Source organism: Pristiophorus japonicus, chromosome 3, assembly GCF_044704955.1.
Source record: "Pristiophorus japonicus isolate sPriJap1 chromosome 3, sPriJap1.hap1, whole genome shotgun sequence".
Taxonomy (NCBI): Eukaryota; Metazoa; Chordata; class Chondrichthyes; family Pristiophoridae; genus Pristiophorus; species Pristiophorus japonicus.
Genome location: NC_091979.1, coordinates 328,042,770 through 328,067,668, shown reverse-complemented (window position 1 = coordinate 328,067,668; position 24,899 = coordinate 328,042,770). Strand labels below are relative to the sequence as shown.

General features: G+C 43.3%; 8 non-coding genes across 8 annotated transcripts; all 8 read right to left on the bottom strand.

Annotated features, from left to right (window-relative positions):
- Window positions 1-2,139: 2,139 nt before the first annotated feature.
- Window positions 2,140-2,212, bottom strand: trnav-aac (transfer RNA valine (anticodon AAC)). The gene has a single exon. It is a non-coding gene; the product is annotated as a tRNA-Val (tRNA).
- A 2,658-nt stretch (window positions 2,213-4,870) lies between these two features.
- Window positions 4,871-4,943, bottom strand: trnav-aac (transfer RNA valine (anticodon AAC)). Its single transcript has one exon. It is a non-coding gene; the product is annotated as a tRNA-Val (tRNA).
- Window positions 4,944-7,619: 2,676 nt separating this feature from the next.
- On the bottom strand, window positions 7,620-7,692 carry trnav-aac (transfer RNA valine (anticodon AAC)). Its single transcript has one exon. It is a non-coding gene; the product is annotated as a tRNA-Val (tRNA).
- Window positions 7,693-10,365: 2,673 nt separating this feature from the next.
- trnav-aac (transfer RNA valine (anticodon AAC)) lies at window positions 10,366-10,438 on the bottom strand. Its single transcript has one exon. It is a non-coding gene; the product is annotated as a tRNA-Val (tRNA).
- Window positions 10,439-13,112: 2,674 nt separating this feature from the next.
- On the bottom strand, window positions 13,113-13,187 carry trnav-aac (transfer RNA valine (anticodon AAC)). The gene has a single exon. It is a non-coding gene; the product is annotated as a tRNA-Val (tRNA).
- A 2,669-nt stretch (window positions 13,188-15,856) lies between these two features.
- Window positions 15,857-15,931, bottom strand: trnav-aac (transfer RNA valine (anticodon AAC)). Its single transcript has one exon. It is a non-coding gene; the product is annotated as a tRNA-Val (tRNA).
- A 4,559-nt stretch (window positions 15,932-20,490) lies between these two features.
- On the bottom strand, window positions 20,491-20,563 carry trnav-cac (transfer RNA valine (anticodon CAC)). Its single transcript has one exon. It is a non-coding gene; the product is annotated as a tRNA-Val (tRNA).
- Window positions 20,564-23,235: 2,672 nt separating this feature from the next.
- Window positions 23,236-23,308, bottom strand: trnav-cac (transfer RNA valine (anticodon CAC)). The gene has a single exon. It is a non-coding gene; the product is annotated as a tRNA-Val (tRNA).
- Window positions 23,309-24,899: the final 1,591 nt, after the last annotated feature.

Genomic DNA, 24,899 nt, shown 5'->3' with positions numbered 1-24,899 from the left:
AGATTCGGTCAGAGAAATGTTTGAAAAATAATTTTTTGCTGAAAAGGGCTCAGCACTTCATCTTCTTTTTGGCTGTTAGGGCCACACTTCCTTTCGATGGTATTCTTCCAGAATGTATATTTTCTTTGCTGTTTCACAATAACCAGTCCCTTGCACTACAGTCTATCTCACTGTTTCCAACGTCTGATATACATGTTACCAGCAATGAACATGTATAATCAGACTTCTAAAGCACAGTGTCCAAAATGGTTTATGGATTCAGAGGTAAAGTGCAGAGCACAGAGAAGTTATTCAATTAAGGACTCTCCTTCAGTTAACATTTCTTTAGTTGTGCAAATGAAGATCATCAGTCAATTAATGATGTTTTCCCATGAAGGCAGGATAACATTTAATGATTATGCATTTTCTAATTAAAAGCCCATGTGATTCAGGGCGAAGTGGCAAATTGGATCCAAATTTGGCTCACAGGCAGGAAGCAAAGGGTAATGTTTGATGGGTGTTTTTGTGACTGGAAGGATGTTTCCAGTGGGCTTCCACAGTTTTCAGTGCCAGATCCATTGCTTTTTATGGTATTTATCAATGATCTCAACTTGAAGATAAGTGTTATGATTACGAAGTTTTCAGGTGTTATTAAAATAGGCAGTGTGGTTGATAATGAAGAAGAAAGCTGGAGACTCCAGGAAGATATCAATCAACTGATAAGGGGGTAGAGCAGTGGCAAATTGAATTTAAACCAGAGATGTGAGAGATCGCGCATTTGTGGAGGGCTAACAAGGAAAGGGAATTCACATCAACTGGTATGACATTGAGAAGTGTAGAGGAACAAAGGTAACTGGGATTGCTTGTCCACAGATCCCTGAAGGTAGCTGGCCAGTTGGAAAAGTTGGTTAAGAAGTCATATGGAATGGTTGCATTTATTGGCAGAAGCAAGGAAGAGAACAGCAAGTGGGTTATGCTAGAACTGTATAAAATTCTGGTTAGGCCACAGCTGGAGTACTGCGTGCAGTTCTGTTCACCGCATTGATGGAAGAACGTGAATACGCTGGAGAGGGTACAGAGGAGATTTACGTAGATGTTGCCGGGAGTGGAGCAACTTTGCTATGAGGACAGATTGGATAGGATGGGTTTGTTTTCCTTGGAACAGAGGAGCCTGATGGGCGACAGCATTGAGGTGTATAAAAATAGGAGGGGCCTAGATATTGTTGAGTAAAAGGGTCTATTTCACATAGTGGAGTGGTCAACAACCAGGCTGCATAATTTAAAAGTAATTAGTGTAAGGGTTAAAGGGGATTTGAAGTGAACATTCTGCATGCAGATATTTGTGGGGGTCTCAAACTCACTGCCTGAAAGTGTGGTGCAGGCAGAAACCCTCACCACATTTAACCAGTTCTTAGATGTGCACATGAAATGCAATAAGGTGCAGGGGTACACATCTAAAACTGGGCATTTGTTGGCCGGTGCAGATACGATGGGCGTAAATGACTCCTTCCATGCTGTAAACCTCTATGATGAAATAATTATCGGTTAGGATTACTTTCATGATGCAAAACGTGGCAATCAGATAATTAATGCTGTTTCCAGTGAAGAAGTGTTCGTGCAAGCTGGGGCTCGAACTCAGGAAGCTGAGATGAAGCATCTTATGAGGCTGCTGTTCGGAGCACGGGGAGCGTTGTCTGGAACGGTGGCATTTTGCAGCCCAGTGAAGGGCGGTAAACCGCTGTTTGATGCTGCATTCTCCGCTTTCCGCCGGCAGCGGCTGATTGGAGAGTGTGGGAGCGGAAGTTAGGGCTTGTCCCGCCCTCACTCACTCTGGAGCTGAGGAAGAGCGATTAGTCGATGGGTTTGTTTGTGGCTTTAATTTTCTGTTGTGAAGCGTGGTGGCGTGGCAGGATTCTTTAATAATCTCTCACAGCTTACCTGAATGCACGGAATGTGCAGCTTTGAGATATGGTTTCTCCAGCGTCAGGGCTGGAAACGAGAGGGAGTGAGAGACACTGTGTAGAATTTGAGTGTGAAATGAACTGCAGAGAGAATACAGCAAATGGAACAGCATCGTGAGACACTGCACTCTGTTAACATTGAACCACTAATATGAATGATTTAATTTTATCTTATCATTAATTGAACACGTTTGCATAATGTTTCCGCCCGGTTTCGAACCGGGGACCTTTCGCGTGTTAGGCGAACGTGATAACCACTACACTACGGAAACTCTGTGGCAGTAACATTGTTGGGAACATAACCAGAGCTTTAACCTCAACAGCTGGACTACACTTCTGGAGCTTGTGTCACGAGAATAGAATAACGGTGCGATATTTAGCAAGGTTGTGAGTGTGGCAGGAATTGATCCCGTGTTTCTCTGCCTTTATACATAGGAACAGGAGTGGCCATTCCTCAGCAATTGGTTAGAATCTGGAATACACTTCTCGAAAGGGCGGTGGAGTCAGACTCAATCTTATCTTTCAAAACGGCGTTGTATAAGTATCCGAATGAAAAAAATTGCACAGCTGTGGGTAAAAGACAGGGGAGTGAGACTTGTTGAGAGTTGGCATGGGCTCGACGGGCTGCATCCATTCCCTTATGCTTTGATTCTATAAGTTAGTGGCACATTTAATAGTGTGCATGTCAGCAGAATATTGAAAGGGACATGGATTCAGTCGGCACAACGAGAGGCATCTGATTCAGAAGATTCCGGTGCATGAAAATTCGGGTTTAATGACTTTAAAAGCATCATTTTTCTTTTGTGAAGATTCGGTCAGAAAAATGTTTGAAAAAGAATTTTTTGCTGAAAAGGGCTCAGCACTTCATCTTCTTTTTGGCTGTTAGGGCCACACTTCTTTTCGATGTTATTATTCCAGAATGCATATTTTCTTTGCTGTTTCACAATAACCAGTCCCTTGCACTACAGTCTATCTCACTGTTTCCAACGTCTCATGTACATGTTACCAGCAATGAACATTTTGAAGCAGATTTCTAAAGCACAGTGTCCAAAATGGTTTATGGATTCAGAGGTAAAGTGCAGAGCACAGCTAAGTTATTCAATTAAGGACTCTCCTTCAGTTAACATTTCTTTAGTTGTGCAAATGAAGATCATCAGTCAATTAATGATGTTTTCCTATGAAGGCAGGATAACATTTAATGATTATGCATTTTCTTAGTAAAAGCCCATGTGATTCAGGGCGAAGTGGCATATTGGATCCAAATTTGGCTCAGAGGCAGGAAGCAAAGGGTAATGTTTGATGGGTGTTTTTGTGACTGGAAGGATGTTTCCAGTGGGGTTCCGCAGTTTTCAGTGCCAGATCCATTGCTTTTTATGGTATTTATCAATGATCTAAACTTGAATACAGGTGTTATGATTACGAAGTTTTCAGGTGTTATTAAAATAGCAGTGCGGTTGATAATGAAGAAGAAAGCTGGAGACTCCAGGAAGATATCAATCAACTGATAAGGGGGTAGAGCAGTGGCAAATGGAATTTAATCCAGAGATGTGAGGGATCGCGCATTTGTGGAGGGCTAACAAGGAAAGGGAATACACATCAACTGGTATGACATTGAGAAGTGTTGAGGAACAAAGGTAACTGGGATTGCTTGTCCACAGATCCCTGAAGGTAGCTGGCCAGTTGGAAAAGTTGGTTAAGAAGTCATATGGAATGGTTGCATTTATTGGCAGAAGCAAGGAACAGAACAGCAAGTGGGTTATGCTAGACCTGTATAAAATTCTGGTTAGGCCACAGCTGGAGTACAGCGTGCAGTTCTGGTCACCGCATTGAAGGAAGAACATGAATAAGCTAGAGCGGGAACAGAGGAGATTTACGTAGATGTTACAGGGAGTGGAGCAACATTGCTAGGAGGACAGATTGATTCGGATGGGTTTGTTTTCCTTGGAACAGAGGAGGCTGATGGGCGACAGCATTGAGGTGTATAAAAATAAGAGCGGCCTGGATATTGTTGATTAAAAGGGTCTATTTCACAGAGTGGAGTGGTCAACAACCAGGCTGCATAATTTAAAAGTAATTAGTGTCAGGTTTAAAGGGGATTTGAGGTGAACATTCTGCATGCAGATGTTTGTGAGGGTCTCAAACTCACTGCCTGAAAGTGTTGTGCAGGCAGAAAGCCTCACCACATTTAACAAGTTCTTAGATGTGCACATGAAATGCAATAAGGTGCAAGGGTACACGCCTAAAACTCGGCATTTGTTGGCCGGTGCAGATACGATGGGCTTAAATGACTCCTTCCATGCTGTAAACCTCTATGATTATATAATTATCGGTTAGGATTACTTTCATGAGGCAAAACGTGGCAATCAGAAAATTAATGGTGTTTCCAGTGAAGAAGTGTTTGTGCAAGCTGGGGCTCGAACTCAGGAAGCTGAGATGAAGCATCTTATGCTCCGGGGAGCGTTGTCTCGAACGGTGGCATTTTGCAGCCCAATGAAGCGCGGTAAACCGCTGTTTGATGCTGCATTCTCCGCTTCCCGCCGGCAGCGGCTGATTGGAGAGTGTTGGAGCGGAAGTTAGGTCCTGTCCCGCCCTCACTCACTCTGGAGCTGGGGAATAGTGATTAGTCGATGGGTTTGTTTGTGGCTTTAATTTTCTGTTGTGAAGCGTGGCGGCGTGACAGGATCCTTTAATAATCTCTCACAGCTGACCTGAATGCACGGAATGTGCAGCTTTGAGATATGGTTTCTCCAGCGTCAGGGCTGGAAACGGGAGTGAGTGAGAGACACTGTGTAGAATTTGAGTGTGAACAGAACTGCAGAGAGAAATCAGCAAATGGAACAGCATCGTGAGACACTGCACTCTGTTAATATTGAACCACTAACATGAATGATTTAATTTTATCTTATCATTAATTGAACACGTTTGCATAATGTTTCCGCCCGGTTTCGAACCGGGGACTTTTCGCGTGTTAGGCGAACGTGATAACCACTACACTACAGAAACGCTGTGCCAGTAACATTCTTGGGAACATAACCAGAGCTTTAACCTCAACAGCTGGACTACACTTCTCGAGATTGTGTCACGAGAATAGAATAACGGTGCTATATTTAGCAAGGTTGTGAGTGTGGCAGGAATTGATCCCGTGTTTCTCTGCCTTTATACATAGGAACAGGAGTGGCCATTCCTCAGCAAGTGGTTAGAATCTGGAATACACTTCTCTAAAGGGCGGTGGAGTCAGACTCAATCTTATCTTTCAAAACGGAGTTGGATAAGTATCCGAATGAAAAAAATTGCACAGCTGTGGGTAAATGACAGGGGAGTGAGACTTGTTGAGAGTTGGCATGGGCTCGACGGGCTGCATCCATTCCCTTATTCTTTGATTCTATAAGTTAGTGGCACATTTAATAGTGTGCATGTCAGCAGAATATTGAAAGGGACATGGATTCAGTCGACACAACGAGAGGCATCTGATTCAGAAGATTCGGGTGCACGAAAATTCGGGATTAATGACTTTAAAAGCATCATTTTTCTTTTATGAAGATTCGGTCAGAGAAATGTTTGAAAAATAAATTTTTGCTGAAAAGGGCTCAGCACTTCATCTTCTTTTTGGCTGTTCGGGCCACACTTCTTTTCGATGGTATTCTTCCAGAATGTATATTTTCTTTGCTGTTTCACATTAACCAGTCCCTTGCACTACAGTCTATCTCACTGTTTCCAACGTCTCATGTGCATGTTACCAGCAATGAACATTTTGAAGCAGACTTCTAAAGCACAGTGTCCAAAATGGTTTATGGATTCAGAGCTAAAGTGCAGAGCACAGATAAGTTATTCAATTAAGGACTCTCCTTCAGTTAACATTTCTTTAGTTGTGCAAATGAAGATCATCAGTCAATTAATGATGTTTTCCCATGAAGGCAGGATAACATTTAATGATTATGCATTTTCTAAGTAAAAGCCCATGTGATTCAGGGCGCAGTGGCAAATTGGATCCAAATTTGGCTCACAGGCAGGAAGCAAAGGGTAATGTTTGATGGGTGTTTTTGTGACTGGAAGGATGTTTCCAGTGGGGTTCCACAGTTTTCAGTGCTAGATCCATTGCTTTTTATGGTATTTATCAATGATCTAAACTTGAATATAAGTGTTATGATTGCGAAGTTTTCAGGTGTTATTAAAATAGGCAGTGTGGTTGATAATGAAGAAGAAAGCTGGAGACTCCAGGAAGATATCAATCAACTGATAAGGGGGTAGAGCAGTGGCAAATTGAATTTAAACCAGAAATGTGAGAGATCGCGCATTTGTGTGGAGGGCTAACAAGGAAAGGGAATACACATCAACTGGTATGACATTGAGAAGTGTAGAGGAACAAAGGTAACTGGGATTGCTTGTCCACAGATCCCTGAAGGTAGCTGGCCAGTTGGAAAAGTTGGTTAAGAAGTCATATGGAATGGTTGCATTTATTGGCAGAAGCAAGGAAGAGAACAGCAAGTGGGTTATGCTAGAACTGTATAAAATTCTGGTTAGGCCACAGCTGGAGTACTGCGTGCAGTTCTGGTCACCGCATTGAAGGAAGAACGTGAATACGCTGGAGAGGGTACAGAGGAGATTTACGTAGATGTTGCCGGGAGTGGAGCAACTTTGCTTTGAGGACAGATTGGATAGGATGGGTTTGTTTTCCTTGGAACAGAGGAGCCTGATGGGCGACCGCATTGAGGTGTATAAAAATAGGAGGGGCCTAGATATTGTTGATTAAAAGGGTCTATTTCACATAGTGGAGTGGTCAACAACCAGGCTGCATAATTTAAAAGTAATTAGTGTAAGGGTTAAAGGGGATTTGAAGTGAACATTCTGCATGCAGATGTTTGTGGGGGTCTCAAACTCAATGCCTGAAAGTGTGGTGCAGGCAGAAACCCTCACCACATTTAACCAGTTCTTAGATGTGCACATGAAATGCAATAAGGTGCAGGGGTACACATCTAAAACTGGGCATTTGTTGGCCGGTGCAGATACGATGGGCGTAAATGACTCCTTCCATGCTGTAAACCTCTATGATTATATAATTATCGGTTAGGATTACTTTCATGATGCAAAACGTGGCAATCAGATAATTAATGCTGTTTCCAGTGAAGAAGTGTTCGTGCAAGCTGGGGCTCGAACTCAGGAAGCTGAGATGAAGCATCTTCTGAGGCTGCTGTTCGGTGTACGGGGAGCGTTGTCTCGAACGGTGGCATTTTGCAGCCCAGTGAAGGGCGGTAAACCGCTGTTTGATGCTGCATTCTCCGCTTTCCGCCGGCAGCGGCTGATTGGAGAGTGTGGGAGCGGAAGTTAGGGCTTGTCCCGCCCTCACTCACTCTGGAGCTGAGGAAGAGCGATTAGTCGATGGGTTTGTTTGTGGCTTTAATTTTCTGTTGTGAAGCGTGGTGGCGTGGCAGGATCCTTTAATAATCTCTCACAGCTGACCTGAATGCACGGAATGTGCAGCTTTGAGATCTGGTTACTCCAGCGTCAGGGCTGGAAACGGGAGGGAGTGAGAGACACTGTGTAGAATTTGAGTGTGAACAGAACTGTAGAGAGAAATCAGCAAATGGAACAGCATCGTGAGACACTGCACTCTGTTAACATTGAACCACTAATATGAATGATTTAATTTTATCTTATCATTAATTGAACACGTTTGCATAATGTTTCCGCCCGGTTTCGAACCGGGGACTTTTCGCGTGTTAGGCGAACGTGATAACCACTACACTACAGAAACACTGTGGCAGTGAGCATTGTTGGGAACATAACCAGATCTTTAACCTCAACAGCTGGACTACACGTCTGGAGCTTGTGTCACGAGAATAGAATAACGGTGCTATATTTAGCAAGGTTGTGAGTGTGGCAGGAATTGATCCCGTGTTTCTCTGCCTTTATACATAGGAACAGGAGTGGCCATTCCTCAGCAAGTGGTTAGAATCTGGAATACACTTCTCTAAAGGGCGGTGGAGTCAGACTCAATCTTATCTTTCAAAACGGAGTTGGATAAGTATCCGAATGAAAAAAATTGCACAGCTGTGGGTAAATGACAGGGGAGTGAGACTTGTTGAGAGTTGGCATGGGCTCGACGGGCTGCATCCATTCCCTTATTCATTGATTCGAAAAGTTAGTGGCACATTTAATAGTGTGCATGTCAGCAGAATATTGAAAGGGACATGGATTCAGTCGGCACAACGAGAGGCATCTGATTCAGAAGATTCCGGTGCATGAAAATTCGGGTTTAATGACTTTAAAAGCATCATTTTTCTTTTGTGAAGATTCGGTCAGAGAAATGTTTGAAAAAGAATTTTTTGCTGAAAAGGGCTCAGCACTTCATCTTCTTTTTGGCTGTTAGGGCCACACTTCTTTTCGATGGTATTCTTCCAGAATGTATATTTTCTTTGCTGTTTCACAATAACCAGTCCCTTGCACTACAGTCTATCTCACTGTTACCAACGTCTCATATACATGTTACCAGCAATGAGCATTTTGAAGCAGACTTCTAAAGCACAGTGTCCAAAATGGTTTATGGATTCAGAGCTAAAGTGCAGAGCACAGATAAGTTATTTAATTAAGGACTCTCCTTCAGTTACCATTTCTTTAGTTGTGCAAATGAAGATCATCAGTCAATTAATGATGATTTCCCATGAAGGCAGGATAACATTTAATGATTATGCATTTTCTAAGTAAAAGCCCATGTGATTCAGGGCGAAGTGGCAAATTGGATCCAACTTTGGCTCACAGGCAGGAAGCAAAGGGTAATGTTTGATGGGTGTTTTTGTGACTGGAAGCATGTTTCCAGTGGGGTTCCACAGTTTTCAGTGCCAGATCCATTGCTTTTTATGGTATTTATCAATGATCTCAACTTGAATATAAGTGTTATGATTACGAAGTTTTCAGGTGTTATTAAAATAGGCAGTGTGGTTGATAATGAAGAAGAAAGCTGGAGACTCCAGGAAGATATCAATCAACTGATAAGGGGGTAGAGCAGTGGCAAATTGAATTTAAACCAGAGATGTGAGAGATCGCGCATTTGTGGAGGGCTAACAATGAAAGGGAATACACATCAACTGGTATGACATTGAGAAGTGTAGAGGAACAAAGGTAACTGGGATTGCTTGTCCACAGATCCCTGAAGGTAGCTGACCAGTTGGAAAAGTTGATTAAGAAGTCATATGGAATGGTTGCATTTATTGGCAGAAGCAAGGAACAGAACAGCAAGTGGGTTGTGCTAGAACTGGATAAAATTCTGGTTAGGCCACAGCTGGAGTACTGCGTGCAGTTCTGGTCACCGCATTGAAGGAAGAACGTGAACACGCTGGAGAGGGTACAGAGGAGATTTACGTAGATGTTGCCGGGAGTGGAGCAACTTTGCTATGAGGACAGGTTGGATAGGATGGGTTTATTTTCCTTGGAACAGAGGAGGCTGATGGGCGACCGCATTGAGGTGTATAAAAATAGGAGAGGCCTAGATATTGTTGATTAAAAGGGTCTATTTCACATAGTGGAGTGGTCAACAACCAGGCTGCATAATTTAAAAGTAATTAGTGTAAGGTTTAAAGGGGATTTGAAGTGAACATTCTGCATGCAGATGTTTGTGGAGGTCTCAAACTCACTGCCTGAAAGTGTGGTGCAGGCACAAACCCTCACCACATTTAACCAGTTCTTAGATGTGCACATGAAATGCATTAAGGTGCAGGGGTACACACCTAAAACTGGGCATTTGTTGGCCGGTGCAGATACGATGGGCGTAAATGACTCATTCCATGCTGTAAACCTCTATGATTATATAATTATCGGTTAGGATTACTTTCATGATGCAAAACGTGGCAATCAGATAATTAATGCTGTTTCCAGTGAAGAAGTGTTCGTGCAAGCTGGGGCTCGAACTCAGGAAGCTGAGATGAAGCATCTTATGAGGCTGCTGTTCGGAGCACGGGGAGCGTTGTCTGGAACGGTGGCATTTTGCAGCCCAGTGAAGGGCGGTAAACCGCTGTTTGATGCTGCATTCTCCGCTTTCCGCCGGCAGCGGCTGATTGGAGAGTGTGGGAGCGTAAGTTAGGGCTTGCCCCCCCTCACTCACTCTGGAGCTGAGGAAGAGCGATTTTCGATGGGTTTGTTTGTGGCTTTAATTTTCTGTTGTGAAGCGTGGTGGCGTGGCAGGATCCTTTAATAATCTCTCACAGCTGACCTGAATGCACGGAATGTGCAGCTTTGAGATATGGTTTCTCCAGCGTCAGGGCTGGAAACGGGAGGGAGTGAGAGACACTGTGTAGAATTTGAGTGTGAACAGAACTGTAGAGAGAAATCAGCAAATGGAACAGCATCGTGAGACACTGCACTCTGTTAACATTGAACAACTAATATGAATGATTTAATTTTATCTTATCATTAATTGAACACGTTTGCATAATGTTTCCGCCCGGTTTCGAACCGGCGACTTTTCGCGTGTTATGCGAACGTGATAACCACTACACTACGGAAACGCTGTGGCATTAAGATTGTTGGGAACATAACCAGAGCTTTAACCTCAACAGCTGGACGACACTTCTGGAGCTTGTGTCACGAGAATAGAATGACGGTGCTATATTTAGCAAGGTTGTGAGTGTGGCAGGAATTGATCCCGTGTTTCTCTGCCTTTATACATAGGAACAGGAGTGGCCATTCCTCAGCAAGTGGTTAGAATCTGGAATACACTTCTCTAAAGGGCGGTGGAGTCAGACTCAATCTTATCTTTCAAAACGGAGTTGGATAAGTATCCGAATGAAAAAAATTGCACAGCTGTGGGTAAAAGACAGGGGAGTGAGACTTGTTGAGAGTTGGCATGGGCTCGACGGGCTGCATCCATTCCCTTATGCTTTGATTCTATAAGTTAGTGGCACATTTAATAGTGTGCATGTCAGCAGAATATTGAAAGGGACATGGATTCAGTCGGCACAACGAGAGGCATCTGATTCAGAAGATTCCGGTGCATGAAAATTCGGGTTTAATGACTTTAAAAGCATCATTTTTCTTTTGTGAAGATTCGGTCAGAGAAATGTTTGAAAAAGAATTTTTTGCTGAAAAGGGCTCAGCACTTCATCTTCTTTTTGGCTGTTAGGGCCACACTTCTTTTCGATGGTATTCTTCCAGAATGTATATTTTCTTTGCTGTTTCACAATAACCAGTCCCTTGCACTGCAGTCTATCTCACTGTTTCCAACGTCTCGTATACATGTTACCAGCAATGAACATTTTGAAGCAGACTTCTAAAGCACAGTGTCCAAAATGGTTTATGGATTCAGAGGTAAAGTGCAGAGCACAGATAAGTTATTCAATTAAGGTTTCTCCTTCAGATAATATTTCTTTAGTTGTGCAAATGAAGATCATCAGTCAATTAATGATGTTTTCCCATGAAGGCAGGATAACATTTAATGATTATGCATTTTCTAAGTAAAAGCCCATGTGATTCAAGGCGAAGTGGCAAATTGGATCCAAATTTGGCTCAGAGGCAGGAAGCAAAGGGTAATGTTTGATGGGTGTTTTTGTGACTGGAAGGATGTTTCCAGTGTGGTTCCACAGTTTTCAGTGCCAGATCCATTGCTTTTTATGGTATTTATCAATGATCTAAACTTGAATATAGGTGTTATGATTACGAAGTTTTCAGGTGTTATTAAAATAGGCAGTGTGGTTGATAATGAAGAAGAAAGCTGGAGACTCCAGGAAGATATCAATCAACTGATAAGGGGGTAGAGCAGTGGCAAACTGAATTTAATCCAGAGATGTGAGAGATCGCGCATTTGTGGAGGGCTAACAAGGAAAGGGAATACACATCAACTGGTATGACATTGAGAAGTGTAGAGGAAAAAAGGTAACTGGGATTGCTTGTCCACAGATCCCTGAAGGTAGCTGACCAGTTGGAAAAGTTGATTAAGAATTCATATGGAATGGTTGCATTTATTGGCAGAAGCAAGGAACAGAACAGCAAGTGAGTTATGCTAGAACTGTATTAAATTCTGGTTAGGCCACAGCTGGAGTTCTGCGTGCAGTTCTGGTCACCGCATTGAAGGAAGAATGTGAATACGCTGGAGAGGGTACAGAGGAGATTTACGTAGATGTTGCCGGGAGTGGAGCAACTTTGCTATGAGGACAGATTGGATAGGATGGGTTTGTTTTCCTTGGAACAGAGGAAGCTGATGGGCGACCGCATTGAGGTGTATAAAAATAGGAGGGGCCTAGATATTGTTGATTAAAAGGGTCTATTTCACATAGTGGAGTGGTCAACAACCAGGCTGCATAATTTAAAAGTAATTAGTGTAAGGGTTAAAGGGGATTTGAAGTGAACATTCTGCATGCAGATGTTTGTGGGGGTCTCAAACTCACTGCCTGAAAGTGTGGTGCAGGCAGAAACCCTCACCACATTTAACCAGTTCGTAGATGTGCACATGAAATGCAATAAGGTGCAGGGGTACACACCTAAAACTGGGCATTTGTTGGCCGGTGCAGATACGATGGGCGTAAATGACTCTTTCCATGCTGAAAACCTCTATGATTATATAATTATCGGTTAGGATTACTTTCATGATGCAAAACGTGGCAATCAGATAATTAATGCTGTTTCTAGTGAAGAAGTGTTCGTGCAAGCTGGGGCTCGAACTCAGGAAGCTGAGATGAAGCATCTTATGAGGCTGCTGTTCGGAGCACGGGGAGCGTTGTCTCGAATGGTGCCATTTTGCAGCCCAGTGAAGGGCGGTAAACCGCTGTTTGATGCTGCATTCTCCGCTTTCCGCCGGCAGCGGCTGATTGGAGAGTGTGGGAGCGGAAGTTAGGGCTTGTCCCGCCCTCACTCACTCTGGAGCTGAGGAAGAGCGATTAGTCGATGGGTTTGTTTGTGGCTTTAATTTTCTGTTGTGAAGCGTGGTGGCGTGGCAGGATCCTTTAATAATCTCTCACAGCTGACCTGAATGCACGGAATGTGCAGCTTTGAGATATGGTTTATCCAGCGTCAGGGCTGGAAGCGGGAGGGAGTGAGAGACACTGTGTAGAATTTGAGTGTGAACAGAACTGTAGAGAGAAATCAGCAAATGGAACAGCATCGTGAGACACTGCACTCTGTTAACATTGAACCACTAATATGAATGATTTAATTTTATCTTATCATTAATTGAACACGTTTGCATAATGTTTCCACCCGGTTTTGAACCGGGGACCTTTCGCGTGTTAGGCAAACGTGATAACCACTACACTACGGAAAAACTGGTGCAATAACATCGTTGGGAACATAACCAGAGCTTTAACCTCAACAGCTGGACTACACTTCTGGAGCTTGTGTCACGAGAATCGAATAACGGTGCGATATTTAGCAAGGTTGTGAGTGTGGCAGGAATTGATCCCGTGTTTCTCTGCCTTTATACATAGGAACAGGAGTGGCCATTCCTCAGCAAGTGGTTAGAATCTGGAATACACTTCTCTAAAGGGCGGTGGAGTCAGACTCAATCTTATCTTTCAAAACGGAGTTGGATAAGTATCCGAATGAAAAAAATTGCACAGCTGTGGGTAAATGACAGGGGAGTGAGACTTGTTGAGAGTTGGCATGGGCTCGACGGGCTGCATCCATTCCCTTATTCTTTGATTCTATAAGTTAGTGGCACATTTAATAGTGTGCATGTCAGCAGAATATTGAAAGGGACATGGATTCAGTCGACACAACGAGAGGCATCTGATTCAGAAGATTCGGGTGCACGAAAATTCGGGTTTAATGACTTTAAAAGCATCATTTTTCTTTTATGAAGATTCGGTCAGAGAAATGTTTGAAAAATAATTTTTTGCTGAAAAGGGCTCAGCACTTTATCTTCTTTTTGGCTGTTAGGGCCACACTTCTTTTCGATGGTATTTTTCCAGAATGTATATTTTCTTTGCTGTTTCACAATAACCAATCCCTTGCACTGCAGTCTATCTCACTGTTTCCAACGTCCCATGTACATGTTACCAGCAAGGAACATTTTGAAGCAGACTTCTAAAGCACACTGTCCAATATGGTTTATGGATTCAGAGGTAAAGTGCAGAGCACAGATAAGTTATTCAATTCAGGATTCTCCTTCAGTTAACATTTCTTTAGTTGTGCAAATGAAGATCATCAGTCAATTAATTATGTTTTCCCATGAAGGCAGGATAACATTTAATGATTATGCATTTTCTAAATAAAAGCCCATGTGATTCAGGGCGAAGTGGCAAATTGGTTACAAATTTGGCTCAGAGGCAGGAAGCAAAGGGTAATGTTTGATGGGTGATTTTGTGACTGGAAGGATGTTTCCAGTGGGGTTCCACAGTTTTCAGTGCCAGATCAATTGCTTTTATGGTATTTATCAATGATCTAAACTTGATTATAGGTGTTATGATCAAGAAGTTTTCAGGTGTTATTAAAATAGGCAGTGGGTTGATAATGAAGAAGAAAGCTGGAGACTACAGGAAGATATCAATCAACTGATAAGGGGGTAGAGCAGTGGCAAATGGAATTTAATCCAGAGATGTGAGAGATCGCGCATTTGTGGAGGGCTAACAAGGAAAGGGAATACACATCAACTGGTATGACATTGAGAAGTGTAGAGGATAAAGGTAACTGGGATTGCTTGTCCACAGATCCCTGAAAGTAGCTGACCAGTTGGAAAAGTTGATTAAGAAGTCATATGGAATGATTGCATTTATTGGCAGAAGCAAGGAACAGAACAGCAAGTGGGTTGTGCTAGAACTGTATAAAATTCTGGTTAGGCCACAGCTGGAGTACTGCGTGCAGTTCTGGTCACCGCATTGAAGGAAGAACGTGAATACGCTGGAGAGGGAACAGAGGAGATTTACGTAGATGTTGCCGGGAGTGGAGCAACATTGCTATGAGGACAGATTGGATAGGATGGGTTTGTTTTCCTTGGAACAGAGGAGGCTGATGGGCGACCGCATTGAGGTGTATAAAAATAGGAGAGGCCTAGATATTGTTGATTAAAAGGGTCTATTTCACATAGTGGAGTGGTCAACAACCAGGCTGCATAATTTAAAAGTAATTAGTGTAAGGGTTAAAGGGGATTTGAAGTGAACATTCTGCATGCAGATGTTTGTGGGGGTTTCAAACTCACTGCCTGAAAGTGTGGTGCAGGCAGAAAACCTCACCACATTTAACAAGTTCTTAGATGTGCACATGAAATGCAATAAGGTGCAGGGGGACACACCTGAAACTGGGCATTTGTTGGCCGGTGCAGATACGTTGGGCGTAAATGACTCCTTCCATGCTGTAAACCTCTATGATTATATAATTATCGGTTAGGATTACTTTCATGGTGCAAAACGTGGGAATCAGATAATTAATGCTGTTTCCAGTGAAGAACTGTTCGTGCAAGCTGGGGCTCGAACTCAGGAAGCTGAGATGAAGCATCTTATGAGGCTGCTGTTCGGAGCACGGGGAGCGTTGTCTGGAACGGTGGCATTTTGCAGCCCAGTGAAGGGCGGTAAACCGCTGTTTGATGCTTCATTCTCTGCTTTCCGCCGGCAGCGGCTGATTGGAGAGTGTGGGAGCGGAAGTTAGGGCTTGTCCCGCCCTCACTCACTCTGGAGCTGAGGAAGAGCGATTAGTCGATGGGTTTGTTTGTGGCTTTAATTTTCTGTTGTGAAGCGTGGTGGCGTGGCAGGATCCTTCAATAATCTCTCACAGCTGACCTGAATGCACGGAATGTGCAGCTTTGAGATATGGTTTCTCCAGCGTCAGGGCTGGAAGCGGGAGGGAGTGAGAGACACTGTGTAGAATTTGAGTGTGAACAGAACTGTAGAGAGAAATCAGCAAATGGAACAGCATCGTGAGACACTGCACTCTGTTAACATTGAACCACTAATATGAATGATTTAATTTTATCTTATCATTAATTGAACACGTTTGCATAATGTTTCCACCCGGTTTTGAACCGGGGACCTTTCGCGTGTTAGGCGAACGTGATACCCACTACACTACGGAAAAACTGGTGCAATAACATCGTTGGGAACATAACCAGAGCTTTAACCTCAACAGCTGGACTACACTGATGGAGCTTGTGTCACGAGAATAGAATGACGGTGCTATATTTGGCAAGGTTGTGAGTGTGGCAGGAATTGATCCCGTGTTTCTCTGCCTTAATACAGAGGAACAGGAGTGGCCATTCCTCAGCAAGTGGTTAAAATCTGGAATACACTGCTCTAAAGGGCGGTGGAGTCAGACTCATTCTTATCTTTCAAAACGAGTTGGATAAGTATCCGAATGAAAAAAATTGCACAGCTGTGTGTAAATGACAGGGGAGTGAGACTTGTTGAGAGTTGGCATGGGCTCGACGGGCTGCAACCATTCCCTTATTCTTTGATTGTATAAGTTAGTGGCACATTTAATAGTGTGCATGTCAGCAGAATATCGAAAGGTGCGTGGATTCAGTCGGCACAACGAGAGCCATCTGATTCAGAAGATTTGGGTGCACGAAAATTCGGGTTTAATGACTTTAAAAGCATCATTTTTGTTTTGTGAAGATTCGGTCAGAAAAATGTTTGGGAAAATAATTTTTTGCTGAAAAGGGCTCAGCACTTCATCTTCTTTTTGGCTGTTAGGGTCAGACTTCTTTTCGATGGTATTCTTCCAGAATGTATATTTTCTTTGCTGTTTCACAATAACCAGTCCCTTGCACTACAGTCTATCTCACTGTTTCCAACGTCCCATGTACATGTTACCAGCAAGGAACATTTTGAAGCAGACTTCTAAAGCACACTGTCCAAAATGGTTTATGGATTCAGAGGTAAAGTGCAGAGCACAGATATGAGAAGAAGCTTGCAGGGAACATTAAGACGGATTGCAAAAGTTTCTATAGATATGTAAAGAGAAAAAGGTTAGTAAAGACAAATGTAGGTCCCCTGCAGTCAGAATCAGGGGAAGTCATAACGGGGAACAAAGAAATGGCGGACCAATTGAACAAGTACTTTGGTTCGGTATTCACGAAGGAGGACACGAACAACCTTCCGGTTATAAAAGGGGTCGGGGGGTCTAGTAAGGAGGAGGAACTGAGGGAAATCCTTATTAGCCGGGAAATTGTGTTGGGGAAATTGATGGGATTGAAGGCCGATAAATCCCCAGGGCCTGATGGACTGCATCCCAGAGTACTTAAGGAGGTGGCCTTGGAAATAGTGGATGCGTTGACAGTCATTTTCCAACATTCCATTGACTCTGGATCAGTTCCTATGGAGTGGAGGGTAGCCAATGTAACCCCACTTTTTAAAAAAGGAGGGAGAGAGAAAACAGGGAATTATAGACCGGTCAGCCTGACATCGGTAGTGGGTAAAATGATGGAATCAATTATTAAGGATGTCATAGCAGTGCATTTGGAAAGAGATGACATGATAGGTCCAAGTCAGCATGGATTTGTGAAAGGGAAATCATGCTTGACAAATCTTCTGGAATTTTTTGAGGATGTTTCCAGTAGAGTGGATAAGGGAGAACCAGTTGATGTGGTATATTTGGACTTTCAGAAGGCGTTCGACAAGGTCCCACACAAGAGATTGATGTGCAAAGTTAGAGCACATGGGATTGGAGGTAGTGTACTGACATGGATTGAGAACTGGTTGTCAGACAGGAAGCAAAGAGTAGGAGTAAATGGGTACTTTTCAGAATGGCAGGCAGTGACTAGTGGGTTACCGCAAGGTTCTGTGCTGGGGCCCCAGCTGTTTACACTGTACATTAATGATTTAGATGAGGGGATTAAATGTAGTATCTCCAAATTTGCGGATGACACTAAGTTGGGTGGCAGTGTGAGCTGCGAGGAGGATGCTGTGAGGCTGCAGAGCGACTTGGATAGGTTAGGTGAGTGGGCAAATGCATGGCAGATGAAGTATAATGTGGATAAATGTGAGGTTATCCACTTTGGTGGTAAAAACAGAGAGACAGACTATTATCTGAATGGTGACAGATTAGGAAAAGGGGAGGTGCAAAGAGACCTGGGTGTCATGGTACATCAGTCATTGAAGGTTGGCATGCAGGTGCAGCAGGCGGTTAAGAAAGCAAATGGCATGTTGGCCTTCATAGCAAGGGGATTTGAGTACAGGGGGAGGGAGGTGTTGCTACAGTTGTACAGGGCATTGGTGAGGCCACACCTGGAGTATTGTGTACAGTTTTGGTCTCCTAACCTGAGGAAGGACATTCTTGCTATTGAGGGAGTGCAGCGAAGGTTCACCAGACTGATTCCCGGGATGGCGGGACTGACCTATCAAGAAAGACTGGATCAACTGGGCTTGTATTCACTGGAGTTCAGAAGAATGAGAGGGGACCTCATAGAAACATATAAAGTTCTGACGGGGTTAGACAGGTTAGATGCAGGAAGAATGTTCCCAATGTTGGGGAAGTCCAGAACCAGGGGTCACAGTCTAAGGATAAGGGGTAAGCCATTTAGGACCGAGATGCGGAGGAACTTCTTCACCCAGAGAGTGGTGAACATGTGGAATTCTCTACCACAGAAAGTTGTTGAGGCCAATTCACTAAATATATTCAAAAAGGAGTTAGATGAGGTCCTTACTGCTAGGGGGATCAAGGGGTATGGCGAGAAAGCAGGAATGGGGTACTGAAGTTGAATGTTCAGCCATGAACTCATTGAATGGCGGTGCAGGCTAGAAGGGCCGAATGGCCTACTCCTGCACCTATTTTCTATGTTTCTATGTTTCTATTCAATTAAGGACTCTCCTTCAGTTAACATTTCTTTAGTTGTGCAAATGAAGATCATCAGTCAATTAATGATGTTTTCCCATGAAGGCAGGATAACATTTAATGATTATGCATTTTCTAAGTAAATGCCCATGTGATTCAGGGCGAAGTGGCATATTGGATCCAAATTTGGCTCAGAGGCAGTAAGTAAAGGGTAATGTTTGATGGGTGTTTTTGTGACTGGAAGGATGATTCCAGTGGGGTTCTGCAGTTTTCAGTGCCAGATCCATTGCTTTTTATGGTATTTATCAATGATCTAAACTTGAATATAGGTGTTATGATTACGAAGTTTTCAGGTGTTATTAAAATAGGCAGTGGGTTGATAATGAAGAAGAAAGCTGGAGACTCCAGGAAGATATCAATCAACAGATAAGGGGGTAGAGCAGTGGCAAATGGAATTTAATCCAGAGATGTTAGTGATAGCGCATTTGTGGAGGGCTAACAAGGAAAGGGAATATACATCAACTGGTATGACATTGAGAAGTGTAGAGGAACAAAGGAAACTTGGATTGCTTGTCCACAGATCCCTGAAGGTAGCTGGCCAGTTGGAAAAGTTGGTTAAGAAGTCATATGGAATGGTAGCATTTATTGGCAGAAGCAAGGAACAGAACAGCAAGTGGGTTATGCTAGAACTGTATAAAATTCTGGTTAGGCCACAGCTGGAGTACTGCGTGCAGTTCTAGTCACCGCATTGAAGGAAGGACGTGAATACGCTGGAGAGGGTACAGAGGAGATTTACGTAGTTGTTGCCGGGAGTGGAGCAACTTTGCTATGAGGACAGATTGGATAGGATGGGTTTGTTTTCCTTGGAACAGAGGAGGCTGATGGGCGACAGTATTGAGGTGTATAAAAATAGGAGGGGCCTAGATATTGTTGTTTAAAAGGGTCTATTTCACATAGCGGAGTGGTCAACAACCAGGCTGCATAATTTCAAAGTAATTAGTGTAAGGGTTAAAGGGGATTTGAAGTGAACATTCTGCATGCAGATGATTGTGGGGGTCTCAAACTCACTGCCTGAAAGTGTGGTGCAGGCAGAAACCCTCACCACATTTAACAAGTTCTTAGATGTGCACATGAAATGCAATAAGTTGCAGGGGGACACACCTAAAACTGGGCATTTGTTGGCCGGTGCAGATACGATGGGCTTAAATGACTCCTTCCATGCTGTAAACCTCTATGATTATATAATTATCGGTTAGGATTACTTTCATGATGCAAAACGTGGCAATCAGATAATTAGTGGTGTTTCCAGTGAAGAAGTGTTCGTGCAAGCTGGGGCTCGAACTCACGAAGCTGAGATGAAGCATCTTATGAGGCTGCTGTTCGGTGTACGGGGAGCGTTGTCTCGAACGGTGGCATTTTGCAGCCCACTGAAGGGCGGTAAACCGCTGTTTGATGCTGCATTCTCCGCTTTCCGCCGGCAGCGGCTGATTGGAGAGTGTGGGAGCGGAAGTTAGGGCTTGTCCCGCCCTCACTCATTCTGGAGCTGGGGAAGAGCGATTAGTCGATGGGTTTGTTTGTGGCTTTAATTTTCTGTTGTGAAGCTTGGTGGCGTGGCAGGATCCTTTAATAAAAGCTGACAGCTGACCTGAATGCACGGAATGTGCAGCTTTGAGATATGGTTTCTCCAGCGTCAGGGCTGTAAACGGGAGGGAGTGAGAGACACTGTGCAGAATTTGAGTCTGTACAGAACTGCAGAGAGAAATCAGCAAATGGAACAGCATCGTGAGACACTGCACTCTGTTATAATTGAACCACTAATATGAATGATTTAATTTTATCTAATCATAAATTGAACACGTTTGCATAATGTTTCCGCCCGGTTTCGAACCGGGGACCTTTCGCGTGTGAGGCGAACGTGATAACCACTACACTACGGAAACGCTGTGGCAGTAGCATTGTTGGGAACATAACCAGAGCTTTAACCTCAACAGCTGGACTACACTTATGGAGCTTGTGTCACGAGAATAGAATGACGGTGCTCTATTTAGCAAGGTTGTGAGTGTGGCAGGAATTGATCCCGTGTTTCTCTGCCTTTATACATCGGAACAGGAGTGGCCATTCCTCAGCAAGTGGTTAAAATCTGGAATACACTGCTCTAAAGGGCGGTGGAGTCAGACTCATTCTTATCTTTCAAAACGAGTTGGATAAATATCCGAATGAAAAAAATTGCACAGCTGTGTGTAAATGACAGGGGAGTGAGACTTGTTGAGAGTTGGCATGGGCTCGACGGGCTGCAACCATTCCCTTATTCTTTGATTGTATAAGTTAGTGTCACATTTAATAGTGTGCATGTCAGCAGAATATTGAAAGGGACATGGATTCAGTCGGCACAACGAGAGGCATCTGATTCAGAAGGTTTGGGTGCACGAAAATTCGGGTTTAATGACTTTAAAAGCATCATTTTTGTTTTGTGAAGATTCGGTCAGAAAAATGTTTGGGAAAAGAATTTTTTGCTGAAAAGGGCTCAGCACTTCATCTTCTTTTTGGCTGTTAGGGTAACACTTCTTTTCGATGGTATTCTTCCAGAATGTATATTTTCTTTGCTGTTTCACAATAACCAGTCCCTTGCACTACAGTCTATCTCACTGTTTCCAACGTCCCATGTACATGTTACCAGCAAGGAACATTTTGAAGCAGACTTCTAAAGCACACTGTCCAATATGGTTTATGGATTCAGAGGTAAAGTGCAGAGCACAGATAAGTTATTCAATTAAGGACTCTCCTTCAGTTAACATTTCTTTAGTTGTGCAAATGAAGATCATCAGTCAATTAATGATGTTTTCCCATGAAGGCAGGATAACATTTAATGATTATGCATTTTCTAAGTAAATGCCCATGTGATTCAGGGCGAAGTGGCATATTGGATCCAAATTTGGCTCAGAGGCAGTAAGCAAAGGGTAATGTTTGATGGGTGTTTTTGTGACTGGAAGGATGATTCCAGTGGGGTTCCGCAGTTTTCAGTGCCAGATCCATTGCTTTTTATGGTATTTATCAATGATCTAAACTTGAATATAGGTGTTATGATTACGAAGTTTTCAGGTGTTATTAAAATAGGCAGTGGGTTGATAATGAAGAAGAAAGCTGGAGACTCCAGGAAGATATCAATCAACTGATAAGGGGGTAGAGCAGTGGCAAATGGAATTTAATCCAGATATGTGAGAGATCGCGCATTTGTGGAGGGCTAACAAGGAAAGGGAATACACATCAACTGGTATGACATTGAGAAGTGTAGAGGATAAAGGTAACTGGGATTGCTTGTCCACAGATTCCCGAAGGTAGCTGGCCAGTTGGAAAAGTTGGTTAAGAAGTCATATGGAATGGTTGCATTTATTGGCAGAAGCAAGGAACAGAACAGCAAGTGGTTTATGCTAGAACTGTATAAAATTCTGGTTAGGCCAAAGCTGGAGTACTGCGTGCAGTTCTAGTCACCGCATTGAAGGAATGACGTGAATACGCTGGAGAGGGTACAGAGGAGCTTTACGTAGTTGTTGCCAGCAGTGGAGCAACTTTGCTATGAGGACAGATTGGATAGGATGGGTTTGTTTTCCATGGAACAGAGGAGGCTGATGGGCGACAGTATTGAGGTGTATAAAAATAGGAGGGGCCGAGATATTGTTGTTTAAAAGGGTCTATTTCACATAGCGGAGTGGTCAACAACGAGGCTGCATAATTTAAAAGAAATTAGTGTAAGGGTTAAAGGGGATTTGAAGTGAACATTCTGCTTGCAGATGATTGTGGGGGTCTCAAACTCACTGCCTGAAAGTGTGGTGCAGGCAGAAACCCTCACCACATTTAACAAGTTCTTAGATGTGCACATGAAATGCAATAAGGTGCAGGGGTGCACACCAAAAACTGGGCATTTGTTGGCCGGTGCAGATACGATGGGCTTAAATGACTCCTTCCATGCTGTAAACCTCTATGATTATATAATTATCGGTTAGGATTACTTTCATGATGCAAAACGTGGCAATCAGATAATTAATGGTGTTTCCAGTGAAGAAGTGTTCGTGCAAGCTGGGGCTCGAACTCAGGAAGCTGAGATGAAGCATCTTATGAGGCTGCTGTTCGGTGTACGGGGAGCGTTGTCTCGAACGGTGGCATTTTGCAGCCCAGTGAAGGGCGGTAAACCGCTGTTTGATGCTGCATTCTCCGCTTTCCGCCGGCAGCGGCTGATTGGAGAGTGTGGGAGCGGAAGTTAGGGCTTGTCCCGCCCTCACTTATTCTGGAGCTGTGGAAGAGCGATTAGTCGATGGGTTTGTTTGTGGCTTTAATTTTCTGTTGTGAAGCTTGGTGGCGTGGCAGGATCCTTTAATAAAAGCTCACAGCTGACCAGAATGCACGGAATGTGCAGCTTTGAGATATGGTTTCTCCAGCGTCAGGGATGGAAACGGGAGGGAGTGAGAGACACTGTGAAGAATTTGAGTGTGAACAGAACTGCAGAGAGAAATCAGCAAATGGACCAGCATCGTGAGACTCTGCACTCTGTTAATATTGAACCACGAATATGAATGATTTAATTTTCGCTAATCATTAATTGAACACGTTTGCATAATGTTTCCGCCCGGTTTCGAACTGGGGACCTTTCGCGTGTGAGGCAAACGTGATAACCACTACACTACGGAAATGCTGTGGCAGCAGCATTGTTGGGAACATAACCAGAGCTTTAACCTCAACAGCTGGACTACACTTATGGAGCTTGTGTCACGAGAATAGAATGACGGTGCGAAATTTAGCAAGGTTGTGAGTGTGGCAGGAATTGATCCCGTGTTTCTCTGCCTTTATACAGAGGAACAGGAGTGGCCATTCCTCAGCAAGTGGTTAAAATCTGGAATACACTGCTCTAAAGGGCGGTGGAGTCAGACTCATTCTTATCTTTCAAAACGAGTTGGATAATTATCCGAATGAAAAAAATTGCACAGCTGTGTGTAAATGACAGGGGAGTGAGACTTGTTGAGAGTTGGCATGGGCTCGACGGGCTGCAACCATTCCCTTATTCTTTGATTGTATAAGTTAGTGGCACATTTAATAGTGTGCATGTCAGCAGAATATCGAAAGGGGCGTGGATTCAGTCGGCACAACGAGAGGCATCTGATTCAGAAGATTTGGGTGCACGAAAATTCGGGTTTAATGACTTTAAAAGCATCATTTTTGTTTTGTGAAGATTCGGTCAGAAAAATGCTTGGGAAAAGAATTTTTTGCTGAAAAGGGCTCAGCACTTCATCTTCTTTTTGGCTGTTAGGGTCACACTTCTTTTCGATGGTATTCTTCCAGAATGTATATTTTCTTTGCTGTTTCACAATAACCAGTCCCTTGCACTACAGTCTATCTCACTGTTTCCAACGTCCCATGTACATGTTACCTGCAAGGAACATTTTGAAGCAGACTTCTAAAGCACACTGTCCAAAATGGTTTATGGATTCAGAGGTAAAGTGCAGAGCACAGATAAGTTATTCAATTAAGGACTCTCCTTCAGTTAACATTTCTTTAGTTGTGCAAATGAAGATCATCAGTCAATTAATGATGTTTTCCCATGAAGGCAGGATAACATTTAATGATTATGCATTTTCTAAGTAAATGCCCATGTGATTCAGGGCGAAGTGGCATATTGGATCCAAATTTGGCTCAGAGGCAGTAAGCAAAGGGTAATGTTTGATGGGTGTTTTTGTGACTGGAAGGATGATTCCAGTGGGGTTCTGCAGTTTTCAGTGCCAGATCCATTGCTTTTTATGGTATTTATCAATGATCTAAACTTGAATATAGGTGTTATGATTACGAAGTTTTCAGGTGTTATTAAAATAGGCAGTGGGTTGATAATGAAGAAGAAAGCTGGAGACTCCAGGAAGATATCAATCAACAGATAAGGGGGTAGAGCAGTGGCAAATGGAATTTAATCCAGAGATGTTAGTGATAGCGCATTTGTGGAGGGCTAACAAGGAAAGGGAATACACATCAACTGGTATGACATTGAGAAGTGTAGAGGAACAAAGGTAACTGGCATTGCTTGTCCGCAGATCCCTGAAGGTAGCTGGCCAGTTGGAAAAGTTGGTTAAGAAGTCATATGGAATGGTAGCATTTATTGGCAGAAGCAAGGAACAGAACAGCAAGTGGGTTATGCTAGAACTGTATAAAATTCTGGTTAGGCCACAGCTGGAGTACTGCGTGCAGTTCTAGTCACCGCATTGAAGGAAGGACGTGAATACGCTGGAGAGGGTACAG